The sequence below is a fragment of the Globicephala melas genome, chromosome 21, assembly GCF_963455315.2.
Source record: "Globicephala melas chromosome 21, mGloMel1.2, whole genome shotgun sequence".
Taxonomy (NCBI): Eukaryota; Metazoa; Chordata; class Mammalia; order Artiodactyla; family Delphinidae; genus Globicephala; species Globicephala melas.
In genome coordinates, this window is record NC_083334.1 from 11068910 (window position 1) to 11090997 (window position 22088).

General features: G+C 52.3%; 1 protein-coding gene across 5 annotated transcripts in view; it reads right to left on the bottom strand.

The window, feature by feature from the left end:
- The window catches only part of DLGAP2 (DLG associated protein 2), a 717919-nt gene that overhangs the window by 430175 nt on the left and 265656 nt on the right, over nucleotides 1-22088 (bottom strand). The window contains exon 1 of one of the 5 annotated variants that reach the window (XM_060291521.1): nucleotides 20374-20572. The exons of the other annotated variants lie outside the window; for them this stretch is intronic. The gene's annotated coding sequence lies outside the window, so the exon portion shown is untranslated. Of the gene's footprint in view, nucleotides 1-20373; nucleotides 20573-22088 lie in introns of those variants that run through there. 5 annotated transcript variants of the gene reach the window in all.

The following is a 22088-nucleotide window of genomic DNA, read 5'->3' on the forward strand; positions in this document are numbered from 1 at the left end:
GAAAGCCCGCACGCAGCAACAAAGACCCAACACAGGCAAAATTATATAAATAAATAAATACATTTATTGAAAAAAAAAATAGTACTTTCTAAATGGACATTAGCCCCAGAGGAGATGGCCCTGAAACGTTCCCCAGCCCCAAACGAAACAGCTGTTGAGATGCACACCTCTCCCACCTAGAAGGCACATACAATCGACAGTAACACATTAAAATTCATGATTTCTGTAACGTCCAAAGCAAGAGAAAAGGAAAAAAGGGCCACATCCAGGGACTGGTGGCAGATCGCGGCCTCTGTAGGCAAGTGTCTCAGTGTCTCGGGCCAGTTTCCCAGAATGGCCAGCAAACAGCTTGGCCGCGTCCCAGATGGCGCCTGTGCCTTGGCAGGAACCCTCACGTTTGCCCACAAGGTTGTGAGGGTCCTTGCATGAGCCGCCCTTTGAGAAGGAAGGTTAATCCACAGCCGTCTAGAGGCGGAGGCCAGTGAACGTCCTGTGGGCGTCTTATTTACTATCTCACGTCTGATGTGATTCATTTCCAACTGAGTCTCCAAATTTAAAGTCTACTTTCAGAAACAAATGGGCGTGAGGACGAGTTTCCGTGATGTAAGCGCAGAGAGCTCTATATTTGGCCGTCCTCCGGAGCCGTGTGCCCCGGGGAGGGAGGTGCACCTAGAAAGTCCCCCACAGGACGGTCAGCTTACGAGAGAGCCGAGCTCCGTCCCCAAGTGAAGCTACTCCCCTGAGGGCCTCTTCCGATCCGCATGGTGAACATGCTGAGGGCGGCAGGGGTGGGAAGCGAGCACAGGGGCAGCCCGGAGGCCATTGCTCGCTCAGGGCCCAGCAGATCTGCACGTCGCGAGTGTCCGCTCTGCTGGAAGGATGCTCTCCAGGACGAGGCCGGTGGGGGTTTGGACTGTCCAGCACGGTGTTGCCCAAAGTCCCTCAGGATAAGCATTCACTCCAAGTTTCTGGGGAAGAAGTGTGAGCCGGGGCTTAGCAATCTTTTAATCTTTTAACAAGGGTCCTGGGTGCTTCTTACGATAGGAGTTTGGGAAATAATCAGTCTCTCTGGCAACTGAGGAAAGTCGGCCGTAAGGCAGGGTGCAGACACGGGTCCAATTTTAATCCAGACGTGCCTATGGCACGTTTTGCATGTTTACGCTCTTGTAATTAGGAAAAAGATTCAGGGCGACATTGTTTGAAAACAAACCTGTTTTGTTAAATGTTTACTTTAAGTCTTTTTTTCATTTAACATCTAGACCTTGATCGCTGAAAAGTAAACTTTGTTTTTCAAGCTATGCAAAGTTCCCTAAAATCGTTCAGTGTTCTTGGTGTCAAATTCATCTGGAGCGCTCTCTCCAGGGAAAGGCAAGCAAATGTGTACTCAGCTGACACTTCTTAGGCATCTCATGCTTAAGATCCACACTGAAAAATGAATTAGCTCTTATTAATGTGTGCAATTGCTTTATTGTCCTTTCACTCTGGATTCTAGAATCAAAGCGGTTTTTTCCGATACTGAAAGAGGAAAAGATGATGTAAGCGCAAAGCCTCTCGAGTGTTTCCCTCCTCAGCTCAGGACCGTTTTGCCCCAAGACCTGATACAGGTGGTGACAACACCAGCGACTACCGGTCACTGCGTACGTACTACGTGGCTAAGCGCATTACATGGGGTTGCTTTCCACTTCTGACCTTCGCGACTATCTTGAAAGGTGGCCACTCATATCCCATTATTAAAGTTAAATAAGACTCCTGGAAGTAACAAGAAATAAGCTCCAAATGGTTTCTTATTCTATATCCCCTGTGCTGACCACAGGGACCTGGAACAGTCCTCACCCAAGACCAGCAGCCCCAGTGGAGAGCCTGGTGGGCGCCCCGCAGCCCGAGGTGCTGGAGTGGTGAGCACGGGGTCTGGGCAGGAGAGGGGGCCTGTACACTAGTTAGTGACGGGCCACCTGTCGGTGAGTCCAGCAAGGGCTGACAGAGGACGTGGGTGGCCCCCTCCACGTGGGGACACACTCTGGCAAGACTGTCCCTTCCTAAATTTGGTCCAAAATCATCCCAGCCTCCGTTCCTATGCTTTTGTGCCCATCATCTTAAAAATGCCAAGAAAAGGACGACTAAAAGATCCCATCTTTCTGCTGAATGGATGCTAAGGTTATCACTGAAGACTGAGTGTCTGTGTTCCCCCCACATGTGGAACCCTAGCCCCAGTGGGATGGTGGGGGGGCAGTATGGAAGGTGATGAGGTCATGAGGGTGGGGCCCCCATGAACGGGATCAGTGTCCTCATAACAGAGACCCCAGAGAGCCCCCAGCCCTTCCTCCACGTGAGGACACAGAGAGAAGATGCCGTCTGTGAAGCAGGAGGGGCCTCACCCGACACTGAATCAGCCAGCACCCTGATCCTGGAGGTGCAGCCTCCAGCACTGGGAGAAGTAAGTGTCTGTTGTTTATAGCCACCCAGGCCATGATTTTTTGTCACAGCGGCCCAAGTGGACTAACTTGGTCATCTACAGACACTCTAAGGGAAGATGATTCCAGATCGGAGCAGACTGGCCCCCAGAACCTCACCAGAGTCATGACGGAAGAGAGGTTCTATTTTCTCTTCTACTCCTTCCCGGGTCAGCTCTTCCCACACAAAACAAAAACAAAGCCCACACAAAACAACATGGAAAACAAACACAAAAGAAACAGTCGTTGGCAGGGTCAGAACCTCAGCTTGGATGATCCTCTGTCCACTGTCTGTCACGCCCACCCTCCTGAAGTAGGCAGCTGTGTTGTGTGCCGTGAGTGCTGGGAGAGCAGACAGGTGGCTCCTCCGTGGAGAACATGTGTGCAGACACGGACTCTCAGGTCATCCGACACGCAGTAAACATAAACCGGAGAGTGGTTCTGAAGGCTTTGGATAAACCCCTAACAGAGTCTCATATTGTGATGAACCAAAGAACTCAAGTTGCAGTTCATTGGTGTCTCCATAGAAACAAGACATACTGCAAGACAGGATATTGCCAAAGGACTGAAAAATTTAAGGCTCAGCAGAAAACAGAGAAACGTACTTGAAGGATTTTTTTTCCCTGGAAAAACAAAATTAATTATTCATTCTCTGTACCGGAAGCATTTGGTTTCACGGTAAATACTTGATTCTCCGTCCCTGGGATTTACTGTGGACCCTCCTGACAACCTTCAAACACTGTTAGTGGACCCGGAAGGCAACATTTTTACAGCATAATTAAAGTTAAAATGCCTGAAATTACTCAGCCCCCAGTTGAGCAAGGCTTTCATCATGTTGAAGATGCTTACCCTCCTGGCTCACACTGAGTTTCTGCCCCTGAGACCCTGGCCTGAGGCCGACCTGCCCCATCAGGACCGTGTCCCCAGATGGGCCCCTTGGTGGGGAGACCAGGCTGCCCCCCTACCCGCCTCCTTGGAGCTCAGACCTGTCCACTGGCACCTGTGGATGGAGAGGAACAGGCTGTGGGCCCCCTTCCCCGGCATCAGCGTGGCCCTCAGCTGATGCAGTGTCCACCTTAGGCACCACCGGGCCGCGAGCTCACTGAGGCCCGCATGTCCAGGAAGCAGAGGAAGCGCCTGCCTGGGTAGCTGACTGTACATGTCAGCTTGGCTGGGCTGTGGTACCAGACACCAGTCTACATGGTGTAGTGAAGGTATTCTTAGACGGGCATTGCACTGAAGTTGGTAGACCCTAAGCCAAGCAGATTGCCCTCCATAGAGGGGCGGGCCTCTTCCAACCAGCTGAAGGTCGTGGTAGAAAAAGGGTGAGGTCCCCGAGGAAGAGGGAACTCTGCCTCGACTGTCTGTGAACTTCAGCAGCAGCAGAAGCTCTCCCCGGGGCCTCCAGCCATCCGTCTGCCCTGCAGATTTCAGAACTGCCAGCCCCACAATTCCTTCAAGTAAGTCCCTTAAGATAAATCTCTCTCCGTGTCTGTCTGTCTGTCTGTACACACACCCCCCTTCCAGTCCCGCTCTGCCCGCGCTGCATAGTGAGTGGCCCATTTGGCCGCACCCCTCCAGGAGGACACCAAACGCACACTGGTGGGCAAATGGCACTGCTGGGCTCCTTGCTCGAAGACAGCTGAGAATTTCAGGTGACAGCAGAGCCCCAAGCCAAGGACAGGGCCTTTGGGCGACTGCCCAGCACAGGTGACCTGACAGAGGTCAAGTGGGCACAAAGGGACACGTGTGTCGGGGCAACACCAGCCCACTCACAGCAGCTTGTCTCTGATGGAGCCGGCTGCGCGCATCCCCAGGGAGAGAGACGCTGGAGCGCGGGCGGGCACAGTGCCTTGGAGACAGACCTGGGAAGGGAGGTCCCCTGGGGCAGCCAGGGCTGGTCTTGGTCTCCCATGGCCATTGGAGGCAAGAACACGGAGAACAAGGGAGTACGGGGGAAGGGAGAAGGCGGAGGGGCTCAGAGCTGAGCCGGCGGGGCTGGGGAGGGGCACATCCAAGGAAGACACCCAACCTCAGGGCCCTGGACGAGAGTGGCTGGCAAACCACGACTCCGGGGTCTCCTTCCAACACGGAGATGACAGTGCTGACATCAAAGAGAAACCCTGAACAACGGCAAAATGCCAAGATTTTTGTTAAAAGGTAAGTGTGTGGACATACGTGTGCATACGAAGACTCCAGATCAGGACGTTAGCGGCCTGGGGGGTGGAATTATGGATGGATGATTTTTCTTTCCTTTTCCTATGAGTTTCATTATTAGTTACATTTTTAATAATTAGCTTGTGATTACAATCAAGAAAAGGAACAAGGCCTCTTCCCTTAAAAAAACAAGCTTTTCCCATTCCCTCCAAAAACTCCAAGTTTGGTGGGTACACGTGATAACGCCTGTGTGCTCGTTTCTGACTCTGTGTTCGTGGCTTTGGCCCCCCTGAGCCCCACCACCAAGCACGTGCTCTGACCCCAGTGGGCCCGGGCTCTGGTCTGGTGCCCTCGCCGTCTGCAGAGGGGATGCATGCTGGCTCACAAGGGGGTCCGGGCCCCATTTCTTCCCTGCCAGCCCTTTCTCAGAGGACTGAGCCCCGGCCCCAAGCTCCCTGGCACGGGCTGAGTCTGAGATGACAAGCGAAGCCAGTTGAAGGCCAGTCCTTGAGGATGAAATCAGAGCCTGGGATTCTGGTAAACGGAGCCTGGGATTCCGGGGAGAAACACTGTTCTGAAGCAGCTGGTTTAGGGCAGGACCCCGCCACCAGATGACTCATTCTAAACTGACATCCATCGCAACAATGATGGAAATGATTTCGGCAGGAGTGTGAACAGATTCCGCCCCAAATCCCCGTTAACACGAGCCCTCAATGAAGGGAATTGTGTTCCTTATTTGGCTTTTGCACAAAAAAAAAAAATCAATAAGCCTCTATTAGGGCAAAAAACTGGAAACACAAACCCCAAATTCCCAGCCTCCGGGGGTACCCCGTGTGCCCTGTCTCCCTGTGCCAGGCCCCCGCCTGACCCCTCCCCAGTACTGACTGGGGATTCTTCAACCCTGTTCCAGGCCACCGGGCCTCCACCAGACACCGGGCAGCTGGTACAGAGAAGGATGGTCCCAGAAAAAGCAAAGGCAGATGTGGGGGAGACCCCTCCCTTCAGGGGCCAGAACACCCCTCCCCCCATCCTCCCAGCTTCTGCCACCTCGGCCACGAGGATCGCCCCTCGCCACGGGGTCGGGCAAGGACCCCAAGCCTGGCAGACGGTCGGGGCTCAACGACGATGTGGGATGAATGAAGAACTGGCTTGTCGTAGGTGTTTCTCCAACGTGCTCCACAGGGAAACACCGCTCAGGTTTCGTTTTGGTTTGGTTTGGGGGATTTTGGGGGAAACTATTCTTTTAATTGGCCATGAAAAATGATACAATCCGAGACGCAGCCCAGTCCTCTTCTGGGTCCTCTCTCCTCCTCATTAGATTAGCTAGTTCAGGGTAAATAAGAACAGCACTACCTGGCCTGGAAATTGGTACAAACCTATGACTTTTCAGCACATTTGCAAAATACCCAGTTCCAACCCACATGGTGAGCCGAGGCCGTGGGTGCTCCGGGCTGCACCCAGTGGGGAGGGCACACAGAGGCTGCAGAAACCTTCCCCGAGGCCTGGGTGGTCGGGGGGCGGAACGTGGAGAAGCCGCAGCCGGCACACAGGTAACAGTCAGGGCAGCCTCCCCAGAGACAAGGCGCGGGTCGCGCCGCAAGGGAACAGGACACGCGTGTTCTCACCACGAGGTGTGACGCAGGCCGCCCTGTGCAGATTCGGAGGAGAGAACGAGCGGGGAAGACAAAGGGGACCAGGGGACCTTGAGAAGCTCCTCCATTTTGAGTGAAAGAGGAGGACGCGCCCACAGGTGACTTGATGCCTAAAGGACACGCCCGAGATTGTCCATGACGTGGCCGAACCCCGCAGGAGTCACACAGAATTAGATGGTGGGCGCAGCCCCTGAGAAGCAGCTGCAGGCTGACGTGTAAGGGGGACGGGGTCCGGCAACGCCCCCCGAGGGGGGAAGGTAGAGGGCTCAGCACATCTGTACGTTGAGAGAAGAGAGTGGGAACCGCAAAGATGGAGAACGTGGGACCCAGATCTGGATGAGGCAGGGCAGAAAGACACGTGCGCCAGCGGGTCGGGGGTTGGCGGGGATGCACCCGGTCCTTCAAATAGCCTCGTATTCACGGTACCGTCAGTGAGACCCACACATCACGTGCTGGAAACCAGAGACTTTCATGAAGGAGAAATGCTGCTTTACTTTACAACTAAATAAGATGCCTTCACCATGTGGTAAAATCATGACTCGTGAGACCAGGAGACAGACCTCTCGAGCCTCAGGATTTTGCATTTTGCCAGGAGCTCACTCCTTTATAAGAGGAGGTGAGTCACTTTCTATTTTAGGAAAAAATTCATTGTGGTGCAAATTAAGACTTTCTTTTTTGTGTGAAGGTACATTCATAGTTCTGACTTCTAACTTTCAGAACCCGGCGTAATCGCTGAGTGGGGACGGGTGCTCGCACAGGAAATTAACGCTCTTAAATTCTCTTTTTAATGATCTGCTTTAGAAACAACGTGTGCCCTAACAAAAGACTAATAATTATCACATCAATTGTCCCAGTTCAGTCAACCATTAAGATCTGATTCTCAAAGATTCATGATACCAGTTAGTACAATTATGAGGAAAAGGGTCATTTCTAAATTCATACTTAAAATATTCATAGAACATTAATGTATGTATACTTTATGGAATGACTGAGCTCAATATAAAATATTTAGAATATGGGCTTCCCTGGTGGCGCAGGGGTTAAAAATCTGCCTGCCAATGCAGGGGACACACGGGTTCAAGCCCTGGTCCGGGAAGATCCCACATGCCGCGGAGCAACTAGGCCCGTGAGCCACAACTACTGAGCCTGCCCGTCTGGAGCCTGTGCTCCGCAACAAGAGAGGCCACGATAGTGAGAGGCCCGCGCACCGCGACGAAGAGTGGCCCCCGCTTGCCACAACCAGAGAAAGCCCTCGCACAGAAACGAAGACTCAACACAGCCAAAAATAAAAAATTAATTAATTAATTAATTTAAAAAAATTTAGAATATAAATTTGGGTAACAAAGTCAATATAAGCTTAAACTTCATAAAAGAGCAAAATCAACTTCAAAATCCCCCATAATAGCTGGTGTTTGCAAAAATCAAATAAGAAATAAAGAATCAAATAAATCAGAAATAAAGAGGCTGAGAAGACTCATCACTGAAAGCAGAGGCCATGTCTCGGGGTCACTGGGGGGGAACGGGTGTGAGCAGATAGCGGGGGGGACTGGAGTCCAGTCCCCAGTGTCCTCTGCGGAAAACTCCTTTTAAAATTTCACATCCTCCTCTGCCTCATTTGAGGAAGAGTTTTCTATAATTGACCACATTTCTTGTCGCCTTGACCACAGTAAACCAGGAGTGAAACCTCATAACTAAGATCAACTGTAGCCGACATTCTTCCTCTTCCTTTTCTATGAATTTCGACAGGTATTTTGAGAGGTACATTTCGATATAATTTATTTATAAGCCCATAATAGACCCTTTTAAGAAGAAGTTTTATTTTTAAAGTTTTAAATGCCTAAGACTAGGAAATAATACCTGAATTCACTTACCCCGTCTTGATTTTAAACGGTTTCAGGAAGAGCCTGTTTTGAGTTCTCCTTTTCCCAGGTCAAATTAGTCACCACTGATGATCTCCACGGAGTGCCACTTGGTTCCTACCAGGTTTTGTAGTCCAGATAAAATCTTACAGAAAGGAAAGAGCGCACAGGCGCCTCTCACATGAGGAATACCACTGGTTACCTGGCAGCCCTCAGACAAGCCACTCTGATCTTTCTCTAGGAGACAGCCCACGGATGGGGGCACAGCTGTGCCGAGCCCGGCTTGTACCAAATGTGGATTCCTTGGCAAGTGTGCTGCACACGTGCTTCTCCTTCTGAGTTGAATCGTCCGGGAGTGTGCTATTAGGCTACCTCTGAGAGCTACGGCGCCCTCCGAGCGGATGCAATATCTCCTCCACTGGTACCCCAGATTTGCTGTTCCCACCCTTAACCAGAGCCGGACACTACGATTACCCTCCAAACACAGTATTTAAAAAACACAGAGAGTATGTAGGAATGCAAAAACCAAAAAGAGTCAAATAAGGAAAGGAAAAAATAGTCTGAAAAATGTTTTTGTTTTTTTGCAAAAAGTCCATGAAATTGTTTTTGAATTATCAACACAACATACTTTAAGTATAGTTAGCAACCTGCTACTTGAGTTCTGTCTCCAAAAGATTAAAATAAAAAGTATCAGGAAGATGTCTATGTCAACAGCAGGCACCGTCCCATGTAGAGGAAGGGGACTCACATCTCTGCCTGCAGGGAGCCCTGACCTTTCACAGAAGAAAGAAGGTCTCCCTTCTCCTCCTTCCTTTGGGGCATTCCTCTTCTGATTCAACCCAGAGGTTAGGGGACATTTTCACGTCACCCTGATTAGGGCTGAAAAGACCAGGGAGACACCAGCATCAGCTCAGAAGCCACTCACTGCTGCAGAGATGGGAACATTTTGCCTCCTCTCTCTGACACTGCAGATGACGTGAAGTTCAGAACACGTGACAGTGTTTCCAGTTTTACCAAGTTCCTAGTTCAGGGGGCGACCTGCACCCAGGGAAGACTCAACCAACCATGAAAGAGCAGAACTGAACCAGAAAGAAAAGAAACACACTGTTGATACGTTTCTCCTAAAATATCTTAGTTAGCCCATTACTAATCAGACATTTAGTAACAACAATAGCAACAGCTCTGCATGATCCATGTGCGGGAACCTGTTAGGGGTACATGTGGGTTAGCATTTTAATGTCACCTAAACTCTAGGAGGTAGATGTTACTGTTATTATTACTACTCTGGCTGTTACTATTATTATTATTTCAGGAACTAGCAAACATTAAGAAATGCAGCAGGTTTAAACGTTATTATCCAGTTGTTTAAAAAAGTGGAACAATGTGTGATGCAAATTTAATTCGATTTTGCAATCATCTCCAGAATAAAGCCTTATTTTAAATTTTAGTATACCAAACATAATACCTGTGTATGCAAATGAGGTAATATACATATAATTTCGTATTGTTAAACTATCAAGATCTCCATGGCTTCTCCATGTTCAAAAACATTCTGGATCTACGTATAGAATTCCAGGCACTATTTTACCCTCTTAAAGCAACGTTTAACACAATCCATTTCCAGTACAACGGAGTCAAAAGGACAACTCCTCAGAGCGCCATGTAAGTGGATGTGACCTAGTATGGACTTACCACTGATGAGGTTTTTTTTTTTAACTTGATAATATGAACATCTGTGACTCATAACTGGGGCTGAGGAAACTGGTTCCTGGTTCCTTTGTGACCACTTAGAGGGGCAAGATCAAGCATGTGCGTCGGGACCTCAGCTGAGCCACGGGGCACTCAGCACCACGGACAGAGCTCAATGGGCGCGCACTCCCCCTCTCTGTCTCTCTCCCTCTCTGTGTCTGTCTCTCCCTGTCTCTCTCCCTCTCTGTCTCTCTCCCTCTCCCTCTCTGTCTCTCTCCTTGTCTCTCTCCCCCTCTGTCTCTCTCTGACTCTCCATCTCTCTCTCCTTGTCTCTCTCCCTCTGTGTCTCTCTCTCCCTCTCTGTCTCTCTCCCTCTCTGTCTCTCTCCTTGTCTCTCTCCCTCTCTGTCTCTCTCTGACGTTCCATCTTTCTCTCCTTGTCTCTCTGCCTTTCTGTCTCTCTCCTTCTCTGTCTCTCTCCCTCTCTGTCTCTCTCTGACTCTCTGTCTCTCCCTCTGTCTCTCTCCCTCTCTGTCTCTCTCCCTGTCTCTCTCCCTCTCTGACTCTCCATCTCTCCTTGTCTCTCTGTCTCTGTCTCTCTCCCTCTCTGTGTCTCTCTGACTCCCCATCTCTCTCTTCCTCTCTGTCTCTCTCCCTCTCTGTCTCTATCTGACTCTCCGTCTCTCTCTCCTTGTCTCTCTGTCTTTCTGTCTCTCTCCTTCTCTGTCTCTCTTCCTCTCTGTCTCTCTCCCTGTCTCTCTCCCTCTCTGACTCTCCATCTCTCCTTGTCTCTCCCTCTGTGTCTCTCTCCTTGTCTGTCTCTCTCTGACTCTCCATCTCTCTCTCCCTCTCTGTCTCTCTCCCCCTCTGTCTCTCTCTCTCTCTGACTCTCCATCTCTCCTTGTCTCTCCCTCTCTGTCTCTCTCCCTGTCTCTCTCCCTCTCTGACTCTCCCTCTCTGTCTCTCTCCTTGTCTCTCTCCCTCTCTGTCTCTCTCTGACTCTCCATCTCTCTCTCCCTCTCTGTCTCTCTCTCCCTCTGTCTCTCTCCCTGTCTCTCTCCCTCTCTGACTCTCCATCTCTCCTTGTCTCTCCTTCTCTGTCTCTCTCCCTCTCTGTCTCTCTCTGACTCTCCATCTCTCTCTCCCTCTCTGCCTCTCTCCCTGTCTGTCTCTCTCTGACTCTCCGTCTCTCTCTCCTTGTCTCTCTGTCTCTCTCTGTCCCCCAGCCCCTCTCCTTTGTAACAAAACAAGTTGACTTCCTTACTATTGACCGCACTCTGCTCAAGCCTGAGAGCAGAGGCTGCCTTCCCAGGCATGACCAGTTACCTTCACAACGCACACCTTGCACGAGGCCCCCAGGCTCCACCAGGGCGGAGGAGACCAGCCCCAGAGGAAGGAGGCCCTGCCCACTCTGTGCCTGACAGCAAGCTCGGCATTCAGCGGGAGAGAAAGCCACAAAAAGTTCTAAGGTGGAGGTACACACATGCTGCCTCCTAGCGCCAGCCCACACGGAAACCCGCGGGCCACTCGGGGTCAGGCCCTCCCCACACTCAAGTCCAAGATGCAGGTTCTCACCCAGGCTCTGTCTCCCACCGGCCCCGTTCGCCCGTCTATAGAACCGGGACCGTCACAGCGTCACAACACTAGCAACACACCGGGAAGGATGATGCAGACCACGTGAGGGGGCGGTTAGAGATGACAGGCATTTGAGCACGTGTCCAACCGTCCCCTTAACCACATCCCAGCCCTTCATGACACCCGGCAGCTGCCAGACGCTGCCCCACTGTCTGTCGGCTGGAAATGACTTCTTCCCGTTCTGGTATAAACATCCCAGCTGCACTCCAAAGTCCAATCCAAACCTACTCCCTCTGTAAAGCTGTCACTGATCCTTCAAACGCAAATTAAACCGACTTCTTATCCGAGGTCCCCATGGCACTGTGTCCACGACTTCTCAGGAAAGCTGTCTCGTCTGCCCTGTGTTGATGCTATTTCTGCCGGTGACCATCTTCCCAACTGGATTATAATCTCATTCAATATATGAATCATGTTTTAATTGTCTCTGTACCTCCAGATCCTACGAGCCTTCCTATTCGTGGTTCACAGTCAGTACATGTTCATAAAACAAATGCATGACTATAGAACCCACACCCTTGCTGGGGAACCTAGCTATAGGAGTAAAGCTGCAAAAGACAGAGTAAGGTAGCAAGGAGAGGTGAAAAGAGCGCTCAGCTCACCATCTGCTAGTCAGCAGACCGTAAACAACTGCTGCTAAACCGATTTAAAATTTCGTTGAAACAGTCTCAACAAAAAAATCCAGGAGAAATGAAAGCATTACTACTTCAGGAGAGATACGTTACTTAAAAAGATACACCTATGTGCCCATATGTATACATATATGTTTACCGTATATTAAAAGAGTGCTTAAGAATGAAAAGGCAAGTCAGACTGAGAAAAATTACCTGCGAAGCACATATCGGATAAAAGACAACAGGTACACAAAGAATTCTTAAACTCAATGAGAAATAAACAGCCCAATCAACAATGTGCAAAAGACTTGAACAGACACCTCACCAAAGAATGTATACAGACAGCAAATAAGCACATGAAGAGATGCCAACATCATACATACAGCCGCTCTGGGACACAGCCCGGCAACTTCTTGCAAAGCTAGACACTCTTACCATACAGCCCAGCCATCACACTCCTTGGTGTTCACCCAAATGAGCTGAAAACTTATGTCCACATAAAAACCTGCACTCAAATGTTTATAGCAGCTTTATTCACAATTGTCAAAACTTGGAAGGCATCAAAATGCTCCTGAGTAGGTGTGTGGGTAAGTAGGTGTGTGGGTAAATACACTGTGGTCCATTCAGACAACGGAATATTATTCAGCTAAAAAGAAAGGAGCTATCAAGCCATGAAAAGACGTGGAAGAACCTTATAACTACATGAAAGAAGCCAATCTGAAAAGGCTACAGAGTGTATGATTCCAACTGTATGACATTCTGGAAAAGGCAGAACTATGGAGACGGTAAAAAGATCAGTGGTTGCCAGGGGGTGCGGGGAGGGTGGGGTGAACAGACAGAACATGGAGGATTTTTAAGGCAGTGAAGCTACTCTGCTTGCTATTACAATGATGGATATAAGTCACTATACTTTTGTCCAAACCCACAGAATGGACAACACAGAGAGTGCATCCTTAAGTAAACTATGGACTTTAGTCAATAATCATATGCCAGTACTGGTTCATCCATTGTAACAAACGCAACCACAATGCAAGGTGTTAAAATAAGGGGAGGTTCCTGTGGTGGAGGGGGGTACTTTGTGCCCCATCTTTCTGTAAACCTACAACTGCTCTTAAAGTCTAGTAATTTTACAAGGATGGCTCTAGCGGCTGTTCTTTCTTCACTATTAATATTATTCTAGACAAATGGATGTTCTGAACTAGGGGAAAATCCTCCGGGGAGCCCGCGAGTGGAGGGAGCCGAGAAGGGTGGGAATCCAGGATCGGTCCCATTTCAAAACGGGAGACGGTGGAGCCAGGACAGGAGCCGGGGGGCGGTGCTGGGGAACAGGGACACCCAGCCCCCCTCAAGGCGGCCCACCCCCTCCATCTACAGAAGGACCAGGACGCAGGCCCAGCCTTTCTATCCACTTGAAGGTTTTCAAGAGAACTCTTTTCTTAAACACCTCTTCTATCACTCGCTATTTATAGGAATCACTTTTTCTCTCTGAAAGGCACACTTCACATCTGTCCTCAAACCACTCTCTGTGGATGAGGTCACGTTGAGCACTCGATCCAGACTCTGGTCCCGGCTACTTTGACACAGACCGTCCAGAGCCACGGGCGCTGCCTGCACAGCGCCTGACTGGAGGGAAGCTCTGTGCCCGGTGACCGACTTCACGTGCAAAGGCCGCAGACCACGGCCGCAGTGCACCTGCATCTACTGCTATCCTTGCACTCGGTCTGTGCGCAGAGCTTCTGGTGTTTAAATGGCTCCTGTCCCCTCCCCACTGAGGAGAGGACTGGGCAGGGACACGTGCAGGTCGCTGTGCACGCGTCCGCCCGTCGACACCTGGTTCTGCCCTCGAACCATCCGTCTGGAGGCTCCCCTCCCACGAGTACGGACGCAGAGTCCACCTTTAAAAGGCAGCTTGACGGGTAAGCCGGGCGCAAGACACCCCCAAAGCTTTGCACAGCCCCACTTGTTAGAAAAGGAAGAGCTTTCCACTTGGCCCAAACAGGACCTTCCCTGGATATAAAAAACCAAGAGGGGGAGAGAGAGACAGAGGGGGAGGGGAAGGGGAAGGGGAAGAGGAAGGAAGGAAGGAGGGAGGGAGACAGACAGGAGGTGTCCTCAAATCAATCCCTGGACTATCGTCTTCCGGGCCCAGCGAGGAAGCACAGCCTCTGCAGAAACCAGCCCTCCTGACCCCTGGGTCTCATCCTCAAGGATGACCTGACTTCTCTCAGGCCTGAGGCACCATCAGAGGTGGGAGGAGGGTTCACCTGACCTGGCTGTCGTGGGAGCCGTGGCCTGTGTGGTCAGCGCTCACCCAACTGCTCCGAAGCCTTCGGTATCGCACACCCGTCCAGTCGCTGGGACCGAGCACGGCCCTGCCGTGCTGAGTTCAGGCAGGACCCTGCTGGTGGGACCAGTGTCCACTGGATGCTGGTGGTCCCTTTGCTAAGTGGTGTTGAATTTTCTTGGGTAGAACTGCATTGGGTTTATACAGCCCCAAAGGATAGATCAGATGACGTCTCAAAAGTCACCCCATATCTTAATCGTCTGATTATGGGAAAGATGAGTGGTGGGGACACCTCTTTCCCTTTCCCCAAAGTTTAACACCCGTGGCCACAGGAATTAAGACACTAAGGCAGTTTCTCTCACCAGAAAACAAACAAAAATATCTTTTGAAAAGTGAGGGTAATAATATACGTTATTTATTTGGGGCCAGTTGTGTCATGTTTAAAATTCTGAGCACACAGGCTGGTTTTCATTCTTTGCTGAGTTACACATGCCCATCTATAAGTTTAACACTGATATACAAATATTTTTATTATAGAAATTTCTACAGACAAAGGTCTGATACGCTCCATGGCCATTAGAGAGAAGGACACTCTCAGTGGCTATTTCTCCCTGGTTCCAGCTACAAAACTTCCTAGTTCCGGGCTATTTAATGGCTGTTTTTGCTATATTTTAAAACTTTAGTATTTATGGTAAATTTACAAAGGGAATGTGAACTGATGCACTCCAAAGGCAGGAGAGAAAACGACCTCAGATGTTTTTGTGGGGTTTCTATTCAAGAATCGTTTTGGAAGGTGGAAGACCCACTCGCCTCCCAACCATGCCCAGGGGTGGGCATCAGGGCGGACCTTTCCTCTTTCAGTAAAGGAAGTGTCTTTCTTAACGATCCCGGTGACATCAGGGCAGAGGTGCAGTGGGGAGATAATTAGTGGGTTTCAATTAAAAATCACAACGTGTCACATGGGAACTCCCTGATTAAGTGAATATGGTGACAGCGGCTTCCCTCGGAAATCATCACAATCTAGTCAGCAGGGAAAACTTCCAAGTCAGCACGTGGGCAGCATCCAGGTTTTCAAGAATATCCTTATGTTTGAGGACGGGAAGATTTCAACAGATCGAGTGCACACTCACGAGACACTCAGCGCGACAGTGATGAACCACACAGGTGAGGCACTAACGGGCGGAAGCTCTTTTCTTACGCGAATTACAGCACAACCTCTAGCGGTCAGGACGGAAGCGGAAGCAGGCGGAGGAAGGGCAGGCAAACGCGTGATGGGGCCCCCACCCCCATGTCCCTAACGTCCTGCTCTTGACACTCACCTGCCCACCAGCCCTGCTCCGAGAGCCCCACCCCCCCGGACAGAGATGCAGCTCCAGGCCAGGTCCGCGCCACCCCCACGTCCACACGCACGGGGCTCCTAGAACCTCACCAGACATGCACACTGCGTCCTTGAAGAATTCCTTCTTTGAGTCAATAAGTGGGTGATAGAGGATATTCATTTCACCCACACACATACACACACACACACATATATGAAAAGTAAATTAAATAAAAATAAATCTAAACCACACGCACGCACACATACACCTGGAAGCTGCGTGCCCAGACGGTCCCCGTGAGTTGGACGCTACCACAAATGCTTTAAAGAGAGATGAATTTTAGAAACTAGAGTGAGTGAAAACCAGGAGGGATGAGGAAACTGGAAAGTCGGGCACAGAAAGAGGCGACTGAAGGGCAGCAGGATGCCTGTATTTTGCAAGAGGTGTGTGTAATGGAACATCTGCACGGTGGCCTCCCCTCGGATGCCCCAAGGCCAAGGTTTTGCTGAATCGGGTCCCAGGAGAGCTGTGCAGCCCTCCCCCCTTCATCCCCGCAGGACCCGAGGTCGGCCCTCCCCCCTCCATCCCCACAGGACCCGAGGGTCGGCCCTCCCCCCTCCATCCCCACAGGACCCGAGGGTCAGCCCTCCCCCCTCCATCCCCACAGGACCGGGGGTCAGCCCTCCCCCCTCCATCCCCACAGGACTTGGGGTCAGCCCTCCCCCCTCCATCCCCACGGGACCCGAGGGTCGGCCCTCCCCCCTCCATCCCCACAGGACCCGGGGGTCAGCCCTCCCCCCTCCATCCCCACAGGACCCGAGGGTCAGCCCTCCCCCCTCCATCCCCACAGGACTTGGGGTCAGCCCTCCCCCCTCCATCCCCACAGGACCCGAGGGTCAGCCCTCCCCCCTCCATCCCCACAGGACCCGGGATCAGCCCTCCCCTCTCCATCCCCGCAGGCCCCGGGGGTCTGCCCTAGAGCCGGACGGGGTGAGGTCCAGGTCAGAGCCGTCCAGTCTTCCTCAGATGGAGGTAGATGCATGTCCTAGCTTAGCAACCGAACCACAGGAAATGGCAGTGCAGGGAGGCAGCAGGGCCTGGGCCTGACGCAGAAGGATGGCGCCCGTGGCGTGGAACAGAGCAAGCCTGCAGGCCCCACGGGCTTTCCGAGTGATGACCGGGACACAGCTCATCCAGGTCCAGCCGGGACCTGTCGGGTGACAAGTGACCCAGACCAGCTGAGCCAGCCTTCCTGGCTGCGGCGACCAAACATGCCATGTATGCAGCCCAAGGAGACGGAGGGCGCGGGAGGGTGCGTGTCCTGTAACCTCCACCCTCACGAGGGGTCCCTGTGAGCACAGCTGCGCTGACACCCCAGAGGCCACTGTCCCTTGGGGCCTCTGGGGCATGACCTGGGGAGGGTGCCCTTGCCCCTCTCACTGGCTGAGGAGGTGAGTGACAGCCCACGAAGCCCAGCAGCTCGGGAAGGCCCTCCGGGGCCTCTGGGTCCAGCTCTCCAGATGGACCGGCCTATGGGACTCTCTGGGGACATTAGCGATTCAGATCCTCTGTCCGTGAGCTGCCCACTACGCAACCACACACGTAGACGGGAGAAGCAGAGACGCAGGCCCCAGGGCTGTAGGGACCCTAAGGTATGTCCTAAGGACCCAGTGAAGAGAAGGGGAATCAGACCCCTCCCGACCCCGTGGGAGAGGCAGACGCCGGCCTCTGCTGAGTCTCTGTCTTCAGTGAGAGGAGCCGCCTGAGGGTCAGCAGCTCACTTTCCAGAAGCCCCACTCCTCACCCACCAGATTTAGAAGCCAAACCCTTGGTGCTGTGTGATACGTGACGGAAACGAAAGAGTCCCACCCAAATACGTCACTTTCGGGCCCCGCTGAACGCGGCACATTTTTCACAAGTACGTGTGGACAGGAAAAGCAGTTTCACAATAACTCTTCTCTAAATAGAAATGTTCTGACTTTTTCCCCCTGATGCCAGTCAGAGGAAGAATGCTAATTTTACTACCAGTTATTATCGGGAAACAGTCAAGAATAAAATAAGGACCTGATGATCAAATTTCTAGCAGTTGCTATGTCTTTGAAAATAACGTACCGAGTCAGAGTTGAGACACCAGCCTCCCAGTGTGGGTCCCCTGTGCACAGTCGCCTGGAGGGGGATTTGTGTTCAAATGGGGATGAAGGCCGTCACAACGAGCGTGGGGGGGGGGTGTGTGTGTTCAGAAATAAACCGCACACGTTGTGCACCGGGTTACAAGCACACAGAGCGGGGGTGTCTGGTCCCATCTGGAGACCCACGCTCCGAGGAGGCTGTACATGCACAGCGGCCGTCAGACGCCCTTCCTGTGCCTCCCATGACGAGGGCCCTGAGCGCATGCACTCGGCCTCTGCCTCCTTAAAAGGGTCTCTGCTAAACCAGGGGAGGGTGTGTGTGTGTGTGTGTGTGTGTGTGTGTGTGTGTGTGTGTGTGTGTGTGTGTGTGTGTGTGTGTGTGTGTGTGTGTGTGTGTGTGATGGGGCAGGGGTGTGTGTGTGTGATGGGGCAGGGGTGTGTATGTGTGTGTTACAAGGCAAGTGTGTGCGTGTGTGTGTGTGTGTGTGTGGTCATTTTCCTCTTCCTAATCAGCACTGAGGTCAGTGCAGCATGCAGTGGACTCAAAGGAGAAAGGAAACAGTCTCAAACGCTCCTCGTACCAGGCAGAGCCCAGCGTGTGGACAGTCCCCATTCAGCCTGCGTTGAGTCTGTATTTTTTAGAGGATGTCAGTCTGATCCGCTACTGTAAAAACTCGCTCGTTTAGAAAAAAGAAGCTATCAAATTAAACAGTATTTAAATAAAAGCGATGTTGCTTTAGAAAACAAAAAAGCGCTTTGAAGTTACTAATGCCGGTTTGATCAAACCAGAGCAGAGAGCTAGCGTTTACCCGCCAAACGCACACCAGCCTCCGAGGGCATCTCTGGTTTGATTGTAGAAGGTCTGCTGTCTGTCACATTCAAAGAACTGGGTATGCATCTTGCAGTTACAGTTTTCCAAGTTGAACAGTGTTACTATACAGACTTATTCTGAAGCCATTCGTTATTGTTCTGGCCATAAACAGATTGAAATGAGTTGCTAAAAAATATATGCGATACTCATTACTCGCCAACACTTATTGTTGAATTAGTGCTGCAAACCCAGGCTGATGTCACCTGCTCTCCGGGTGGGCGTCTGCTCACACCTGTGCCCAGACCTCCCCACACATGCAGTTGGTCTAAATCAAACTCTCTGCATGGCCCCGAATCCCACCAAGGCGCCTGCTCCCTAACTGCCCCTCTGGGGACCGTGTAGGGCCCCGCTTCCATGAGTGACATTCGTGATCAGTGATCCTGAGCCAGCACTTGTTGCTGAGAAAAAACCATGATTCACAAGCCAGAGAAAGTCCACTGACTCGTTCTGCTTCCTGGATGAGCTAAAGGCCACAAAACACTCCATGGTGACACGGAGCCTGTGCGTGGAAATGCACCTGAGCTCTGGGGACAAAATTATGAATGGAACAGTCAATATGCATCTAAATATGGGCAAACCAGTAACTGCTTCTTATTGGACGTGCCGGCTTCTGCACAGAGTGTAACATCTACATAGAAGGCATCTTGGCCGTTGATAGCAGGAACTTGTAAAACCAGATCGCTAGATGCCTGAGTGGATAATAACCTCCCTAATCGACAGCCACCCCCGTTAGGAAGAGGCGCTGCTACTACTTAGAGGGGGGCATGTTTCTGCACAAGGTAAAGCGAACCAAAAATGTCAGCAGAGCTGGGCAAGAAGCACAAGAAGAAACACCCTCAGCTCACTGCTCAAGGCTCGCCGGGCACCTGCCACCATGCCCCTGCCCACTGCCCTCCAGGGACCCGGCTCGCGGGGACCCTCAGCAAAGCATGTCGCTCTGAAGCCCCAGCGATTCCCTTCACAGCCCAGCACCGCCACCTCTGCCAGGGCAGAGGACGGCCGCTCGGTCGGCACCACACACCGAAACCTCCTGCTTCTGAAGGGGTTTACGGCTTTCATGGCATAAACACAAGGCAGCGCTTCCCAGCATCTCAAAGATCTTCCCCCTTTTCTTTCATCCTATTTAATGCAGCTGCAGGGAGCAGGGAGGCTCTGGCTACAGCAGGCATTACAAAGGAAGCTGTCTTCACAGGCTCTTCTCCCCACAGCTTGCATAAAAAACACGGGTTTTAATAACTGCAGGTCCCTGGACTTACTCGTTCCCGAAGGGATGCTGAAGCCAGCAGCCCAGCTGCTGCATCTTTGCTTTAACGAACGGAGAGAGAGCCAGAATAGTTCTCGCCTTACCCATCGCTCGGGCGTTCAGTGATTATCGGAATCAGGGTTAATTGGAGAATGAACTTGTCTTCTCAGAATGACAGCGGTGTCGTTCTAGACCGCCGTGCCAGTCCTCTCCCCCAAACCCTCCACAGCAATTAAGATGCTCCCCGGCGGCTACCGCGTCTATGGAGAGATGAGTATTTTACTTATAAAGGCAGAGCAACGTACGGTGGGAGGGAGGACGGTGAGAAAACCTGGTGCAAAGTGCCGAGGGCAAGCTGCTCGCAGAGACTAACGAGTCGGGTGCTAATCGCTCCTGGCTGCCTGCCTGCTGCCACCGCACTAGTGGAAGTACATCTGAGCCGGGGAAAGTAAGAGACGAGTCATCCTGGACTTACCGAGGCAAGACTCCCGCCGTGCTGCCTGCAGCGTCCAAATGCCAAGAGCAGGAGGCTTGTCAGCAAACAGGGGGACGTGCGCTGGGAGGAAGGTTCAAAATCACTGCGAGAGAGCAAGGCCAGAGGCCACCCAGCGTGTATCCGAGGCCGGGCAGTCGCGCCGTGGACCAGGCGGCCACGGGGCTCCACCAGACAAGTGCACTGCAGCAGGGTGGCGGGCATGGGATTGCGATGCATGTCCCATATATTCAAGCATAATAGAAAACACGGATCTGGAGTCGACTCCATGTGGATGCGGGGGCCGCCCAGCAACGAGCAGGAAAGGGAGGCTCCCCGCTCGTAATGGAATCAGCCACGGGGGTGGACACCTTCATTATGGCGCAGCCCGAGCCCCCGGGATATCGATTCCAGAAAGCAGGTGCCTGTGCGTCCTGTTTTTTTCAAAGAAACGTCTATAATCTCATTTCACAAATGATCCCTATTTAGACAGGAGCCACCTCTTGTGATGATATCATTTTAGCCATAAATGGGCAACTTCCTGGGGGTGTCACAGCACTGACGACACGGCCTCTGGAAAGTGAGTGGGCAGGGCGGAGGCCCCGCCACCCGGGGCAGCGCACACTGCCCGGCAGGGCTCCCTGAGGTCTGAAAAGTTACAGCCCAGGAAAGCCTTTCACCCAGAGGGCTCCGGACAACTCCTCCTCCCGGGGAGGGGCCCCCTCTGGGCGGGAGGTGGGGGTCGGCCAGGGAGCGCCACACCGGCCTCGGCCACAGGACCCCTCCACCTGCCTCGTCAGGCAGCCCGCTCAGAGGACCTCGGAAATGCTTTCTGCTCACAGCGGAGGTTGGGGGGCTTGGCGCCGCTGTTCCTTAAAGAGCTGAGACCCCACGCCTGCTTCACCCACACCTGCAGTACTCTCTCCAAGACACGCGGTCGGAGGATGGAGGCAGAGCTGGGATGTCCGGGAGGCTGGGTCCCCGGCATCTGTGCAGACAGCCTTGCCACCAAACCTCGGTCCTCTGTATGGGAACACCGGAGTAGCCAGGGAGCTGGGATCTATTTATATCCACCTCTGTCCCATCATCATCTGTACCCAAAGGAGAGGGGACGGTGAGGCTCCAGGACAAGAGAAAGAGGCCGCAGCTGAGTCACCACGTGAAGATTGTAAGAGAGGAGCCCAGGCAGCTTCTCATAACAAACCCTCTGAACTTTCCCTGCCGCCACCCCGGTGACCCAGATGCCCGCGTGGGAGAGGCAGCTTCCCACGGACCCGTTCACCACGGCTGAGCCTGGTGAGTGCCCGAGGACGTCGGCTTTACTAAACGACGCCAGGACCCACTGGAAAAGTACTTGAGTCAGTCACGGAGGCTCTGGGGCGCCGCGTGTTTCTATGGGCTCGAGTTTTCATCTGACAAATTCCCAGCCAGGGCGCCAGCTGAAGGGGAGAAGCCTGTCCTGCTGGGTGTTCACTCGAGTCCTAGGGGACGGGGGCCGAGGACGGTGGCAGCGAGAACGTGAAATCCACACATAATGCACGATGCCGCATTCAGGACACAAAGTCATAACGGGTCCAAATGGATGGGGACTCAAGGTGCGTGACATCACAGGGAGGGGGCCCATGGGATTCGCCTTGAGGACACACATTGGGCTGCTTCCAGGAGTGTCCTCTGGCCCGGTCTCAGGTGGCTTATGGAGGCCCTGACGGGAACCTCGC